The sequence below is a fragment of the Pteropus alecto genome, unplaced genomic scaffold (assembly GCF_000325575.1).
Source record: "Pteropus alecto unplaced genomic scaffold, ASM32557v1 scaffold1579, whole genome shotgun sequence".
NCBI lineage: Eukaryota > Metazoa > Chordata > Mammalia > Chiroptera > Pteropodidae > Pteropus > Pteropus alecto.
The window spans coordinates 123,805-130,929 of NW_006442592.1; the positions used below are offsets into that span (position 1 = coordinate 123,805).

At 36.4% G+C, this 7,125-nt stretch overlaps 1 protein-coding gene across 3 annotated transcripts in view; it reads right to left on the reverse strand.

The window, feature by feature from the left end:
• LIMS1 (LIM zinc finger domain containing 1) overlaps positions 1 to 7,125 on the reverse strand; it is a 144,341-nt gene that overhangs the window by 113,649 nt on the left and 23,567 nt on the right. The gene's annotated exons all lie outside the window — the stretch shown is intronic.

Genomic DNA, 7,125 nt, shown 5'->3' on the forward strand with positions numbered 1-7,125 from the left:
CCACACCACAGGGCTGGGTATCTTCAGTCTGGTCCCTCTTCCTCAAGGTCTGCTGCTCATGCCCGCTACTTGTGCTGCTGACCTCCAAAGCTCTCCTTTTCTGGCTCCTCCTTGCTAACTTTTCCTGTTCTTCTCCACCGCCTCCCGGGTTCCTCTGAGATGCTACTACTCTCACTGTGAATCAAGTCATCAGAGTATACAGAATATAACCTCTTTGAGTCATAGGCTCTTTTTCTATTCTGTGTCTGTTTGCTTCTGGGAGTTTAGGGCCTCATTAGTTTGCCATTAAAAGGTTCCTCCCTTACCACAAAACTGCTAGCAACTTCTGGATTCCAGAGATTCTGGGTATCTATCTGAAAAGCTGATCTCTTCAGGGCCAGAGAGAATACTGTATTACTGTAATGTCTTGATTTACTTTTCTCCACACAAACAACTAATAGTTCGACTCCATCTAAGTCGAGGAAACAAGTACTCCATAATTCTTGTAAACATATCCTACAAGCAAAGATTTACATATGCCATTCTCCATTTATGTAGCAGTAAACAAGCTAAAAAATATTCTAGCATTATTTTTTCCCGAAATAAATATTTATCCCATCTTATCATTCTCTCCCCTCTACATTTAAAAAACAGAATGATGAGAAAGGAGTCTCTTCAACAAATGTTGGGAAAACTGGATATACATATGCAAAAGGACAAAGATGGACCCTTATGTTAAAGTATACACAAATATTAACTTGAAATGGATTAAAGATCTAAATGTAAAACCCAATATTATAAAACTCCTAGAAGAAAACATAGGGGAAAAGCTGCATGAAATTGGACTGGGCAATGACTTCTTGAATATGAAACCAAAAGCATAGGCAACAAAAGCAAAAATAGACAAATGGGACTATTTCAAATTCATAAACTTTTGTGCATCAAAGGATACAATCAACAAGGCAAAAAGTCAACTTCTGAAATGGGAAAAATATCTGCAAATCACATATGTGATAAGGGGTTAATATTCAGAATATGTAAAGAATGACAACAACAACAAAATCAAATAACCCAACTAAAAAATAGGCAAAGGTCTTAGAATAGGTATTTCTCCAAAACTGACATACAAATAGCCAACAAGCATATGAAAGATGCTCAACATCACTAATCATCAGGGAAATGCAAATCGAAACCACAATGAGATACCAACTCACAACCATTAGGATGGCTACTACCAAAACAAAAACATTAAAACAAAACAGAAAATAACAAATGTTGGTAGAGATGTAGAGAAGCTGGAAACCCTTACGCGTTGTTGGTGGGACTGTAAAATAGTGCAACTGCTATGGAAAACAATATGGCGGTTCCTCAAAAAATTAAAAATGGAACTACTGTATAATCCAGCAATCCACTTCTAGGTATATATCAAAGAGAATTGAAAGCAGGGTCTCAATGAGATATCTGAACATCCATGTTCACAGTAGCACTATTCACAATACCAACATACATAAGCAACCCAAATGTCTATTAATCAATGAATGGATAAACAAAATGTGGTATCTACATATAACAGAATACTAAGCAGCCTTAAAAAGGAAGGAAATTCTGTCACATGAAAGAAGTTTGAGAACATTATGCTAAGTGAAACAAGCCAGTCATAAAAGAGCAAATACTGTAAAGTTTCACTTATGTGAAATATCTTTAGTAGTGAAATCCATAAATGTAGAGAGTAGAATGGTGGTTACCAGGGGCTATGGAGAAGGGGAATTGGGGAGCTGTAGTTTAATGGACATAGAGTTTCAGTTCTGTAAGATGAAAGGTTCTGGAGATTTGTTTCACAACAATGTAACTGTACATACCACTAATGAACTCTTTACACTTAAAAATAATTAAAATGATAAAATTATTATATATATATTTTTTACCACAACAATAAAAACAGCATGATGTATTTGAAAGAGTGAGTTTGAGTCTTATAGATCCAAGTTTGAAATCCAGTCAGTTCTGCCACTTACTGTGTTGCCTTGGGAAAGTTACCCTCTGACAGTCTCCTCATCTATATAAATGAGGGTATAAATAATATATATCTTAAAAAGTTGATCTGAAAATTAGATGAGAACTGCTAAGACAGAAGACACTCACAGTTGGATTCTTTAATTCTACCCCCAGGGACTGCATCAATGCAGCACCATCATCAAAGCAGCTAATTCGAATTAAAGGCTTACTGAGTCATGCACTGCTCTAGGTGGTTCCCTAGGAATCTGCATTTAATCCTCACAAGAAGGAAAGCAGGCAGGATTACAATCCCCACTTTGCTTATGAGGAAAGTGAAGTAGAGAAATGACCTAGAATGCCCAGGCCCCAAAGCAAGTGATGGGAAAGGAGTCTCCATAAACCCTGAGACACTTATTTTTACTTCACATAGACATGAGACAGAAAATTCTAGCATGCAGAAAATAAAACAGTATAAAAACAAAAAGGGGCATAACATATAAAACAGACCAGAAGGATAGTGTTCCTAAAGGTGAATTAAATGATCACATAGGATTAAGAAAAATAACTTTTTACATTTCCAATTTTCATTTCCAAAGACTGGTTTAAAAGATCTAATCTCACTACCTATCTTTTTAAAATGTTCATTTCTTCCCTAAGCAATCATTTTAATATTCAGTCATTTTTGGAGACAATTTTAACTCTACCTCGCAATGCAGTTTAAATCAATTTACTTCTTACTTCTTGTTCTAAGACAGAAAAGAGCTTGTTAACATCCTCTATGATTACTAAATGACTAATTATGTGCTAACCATATTTTATCAGAGACTTTTGTTCCTAACAAATTTTAAAGCATCCACTTTAGTAACCTTGCCAGAAATTCTACCACCTTGGCTAAGCCCTAACATGAAAACATCAGTATAGCAACCTTATATTTCATCCTAACTTAGCCATCCTTGGGGAATGTATACAGGGTATCCAAGAGAAAAAAGTTACCTCTTAGCTTTAACAGTACCCACAGTGAACAAGGCTGAGTTGAAAGAAGTATTTCAGTAGTCAATTCAGTTATGGAGCAATTCTGGGTTTAGACAGAAATGGACCTGGAGGAACCTCAGAGATCTGTCTAGCACACATACTTCCTGAAACCACAGGTTTCTCTTGAAGAGCTGGAGTAGAGCTCTGGCCTGCCTGTTCAGTAACCCTGGCTTATGGGTCAGTACATGGCCATTTTGGATGATTACAAAAGACAGGTTCCTTCAGGATATACTGTGTTAGCCACACCTATTTATGCTGTTGTCATCTCTCATATCTTTCTGACAACCCCAATTTCAGTTTCAGCCCCAACATGACAACATAGCTATAGCAACTTTACATACATTCCACTTCAACCACCTTTGGGAAACTTTTTTGCATGTTCAATCTCAATATGTACCAAGACCTAAGCTAACAGTTTTATATGAGAAAAAGACAGCATAATGGTAAAAGCAGCTGAAAGACAGAGGTTTTTTAAATTAAATTTACTGGGGTGACATTGGTTAATAACATTATATGTTTCAAGTATACAATTCTATAATTAATCATCTGTATATTGCATTTTGTGCTCACTGTCCAAAGTCTAATCTCCCTCCATCACCATACATTTGATCTCCTTACCCTCTTTAACCTCCCCACTCTGGCAACCACCTTTCTGTTGTATTTGAGTTTGTTTTGTTTGGTGCTTTCTGTTTTATACCCCACATGAGTGAAATCTTGTATTTTTCTTATATTTTTCCATCTGACTTATTTTGCTTAGCATGATACTTTCAAGATCCATCCATGTTGTCACAAACAGCAGTATTTCATCCTTTCTTATGACTAATAGTCCATTGTATATATGTACCATTTCTTTATCCAGTCATCTATCAAAGGACACTTGGGTTATTTCCATGTCTTTGCTGCCATGTATAATGCTGCAATGAACACAGGGGTACATAAGTCTTTACAAATAAATGTTTTCAATTTGTACTGAGTCATATGGTAGCTTTATTCTTAATTTTTGAGGAACCTCCATACCATTCTCCATAGTGGTTGCACCAATTTTACATTACCACTAACTGTATGATAGTTCCTTTTTCTCCACATCATCTCCAACACTTATTTCTTATCTTATTGATAATAGCCATTTTAACAAGTGTAAAGTGGTATTTCATTGTGGTTTTGATTTGCATTCCCTTATAGCTAGTGGAGTTGAGCATCTTTTCATGTATCTGTTGGCCATTTGTATATCTTCTTGAGAAAAGTGTCTATTCAGGCCCTCTGCTCATTTCTTGATAAGATGGTTTTGTTGTTGTTGTTTAGTTGTATGAGTTCTTTATGTATTTTGGATATAAGCCCCTTATTGAAGGTTATGTTTGCAAATATCTTCTCCCATTCCATTGGTTTTTTGTTTTGTTGATGGTTTCTTTTGTTGTGCAAAGTTTTTTATTTTGATGTAGTCCCATTTATTTATTTTTGCTTTTACTTCTCTTGCCTTTGGAGTGAAGTTCATAAAATCCTCTCTGAGATCAAGGTCATAAGTTTAGTGCCTATGTTTTCTTCTATGTATTTTATTGTTTCAGGTCTTGTGTTTATATCTTTAATACATTTTGAGGTAACTCTGGTGTATGGTGTCAAATAGCAATCTAGTTTCACTCTTTTGCATGTGGCTTTCCAATTTTCCTAACACTACTTTCTGAAGAGATTTTCTTTTCTCCATTGTATGTTTCTGGCTCCTTTAAGACTGGGTTTGGATTCTGCCAACAGACAGCCCTCAAACTTGAACTGCAACATCAGCTCTTCCCTGGGTCTCCAGACAGCAGGCCTACTCTGCAGATTTCATAAACATTTGAGTCAATTCTTTAAAATCAATCAATCTCTCTCTACACACACACACACACACACACACACACACACACACACATGCTCACACATACCATTAGCCTTGAACCACAATGTTCGCAAAACCAACGGTCATTTATCAAGCACACACAGACACACAGCAGGCATCATCCTGGCCCTACGAAAAGTATACTTTAGGGAGAAATATTGGTTAAAGGTTTTTTTTACTAATTCGACAAATATTGATTGAGTGCTTTAATAGGCATTCTTCTAGATGTTGTAGACATATCAATGAACAAAACAGAAAAATCCTTGCCTTGGTGGTACTAAATAGTATAGACAGATAACAAAATTAAAATCTGTCCATCCATCCAAGCCCCGTGTGTGTGTGCGTGCGCACGTGTGCATGTGTGTTTGTGTCAGAAGATAAGCTCCAGAACAGTAAGCACAGAAGGGAGATCAGAGGCGTCAGGGAAAGGAGAGTTGAAATTTTTGATAGGGTAGTTGGGAAAGGCCTCACTGAGAAGGCCATATGTGAAAAAGTCCCACAGGAGGTGAAGAGTGGGCCCTGTGGACAAAGCATCTTGGAGAGAAGAACAGCTGATAAAAGGTCCTGGGATGAGAGCCTGGCTGGTAAGTTTGAGTAACAGCAAGGAGGCATATGTGGCTGAAGAGGAATGAATGAGTAGGATATGAGTGCAGAGAGCAGCAGGAGGTCAGAAACTGTGGAAACTTGTAGGTCACTGTTAAAGACCATGGCTTTTCCTTGGGGTAAAATGGAGACCCACGGGAGGTCTTTGAACTAGATCTGACTTAGGTTTTAACAAGATCATTTGGGAACTGTTTAAAGAACAGAGTGGGGCAGGGTGGAGAGAGCAAGGGAAAAAAGCAAAGAGACTAGTTAGTAGGCTATTATAACACAGATGAGAGGGGATGGCAATCTCATTTTATTTACACGCTCGTTTACTCATTCAGCAATTAGTTATGGGATGCCCACTCTGTGCGAGACCCTCTGCCAGCCCCAGGAATACAGAGTTCAACTCCCCACAGAAGGAGCACCAGAAAGGCATTCTCCACCACTTCTTCACAGGGGCAAGAAATGAAGAGGTCAAAGGACTCTCCAAACCATAAACTCCTTGGTGGTGGGGGCTCCATGTGCTGACTGCTAAATCTCCAGCACCTAGAATAGTCCCTGGGTAAATATTTGTAGAATAAATAACTATCAAATAATGGTTTTCAAGGATGATTAATATCTAACCATTTTATAAATGTTTGCCTATTTGTTTAAATGTTGATCAACTCACTGAAAATACTATAAAAGCACACAAACGCTGCTCACAAGTACATGTTGAAGGAGACTCTCCAGATTCCACAGCAACTATATCACCATATATGTTTAATTTCACATAGGTTTTATTTGAAGGTAGAGGGTAATAAGATGTTTTAAAAAGTTAAAAAAAAAATATTTTAAATAAAAATGTGATCCCTACTAAGAAATTTGATTTTGATAATGTCCTTTCATAATTCTGAAGTGGTTTTTAATGTAATACAAAACTAACAGCATGCTGTAAAACACAAGTAGTAGTCTGCAAGTTATTAAGACAGTTGATTGTAAGACCACAATAAGAAAGCTTTATTTTCTTACTTCTTATGGAACATAAGTAATTAAACATTACAAACAATTAAAATCAAGTCATATTTATAGACTAAGAAATCAAAATAAACTTTTTCAATTACATGCAATGTGAATTACTTGAAAACACACTTTAGAAGCTATGTTCAAATGTTTTTATGCTGCGAAGGACATTTAAAAATTCTCAGAAACCAATTCCCAGGTTCTCTAGACTAGCATTCCTAACAACTATAAAAGTCAAAGATTATTACAATTACCTATCTCCACAGCTTTCTGAAGAGGACTTTACATGCAAACTCTTAGTTAAAGCCAATTATTGCATACAGAATAACTTCCTGGAAGAGATGGTTAGCTCCCTGCTCAATCAATCCTGACAGTGGGAACCAAGTCATTGTGGCAGAATTTCTGCAGTGGTATTTTCCTACCTCTAAATGTGTTCTTAAAAAGTTTTTAATACTTGATGTAAAAGTATATTTGTCTCTAATATATTTTGCAGACTAAGCCAATTTGACTTTCTCACAATTAAAAAAAAAAAAAAGAGGATGAGAAATGCCATAACAGTAAAGGCATTTTGAGTACTATAAAAATACATACATGTTCTAGTGGGCTTACAGAACGAATCCTGCAATTTGAAGGAAAGAAAAGGTAATCAATTTTAAATCTAT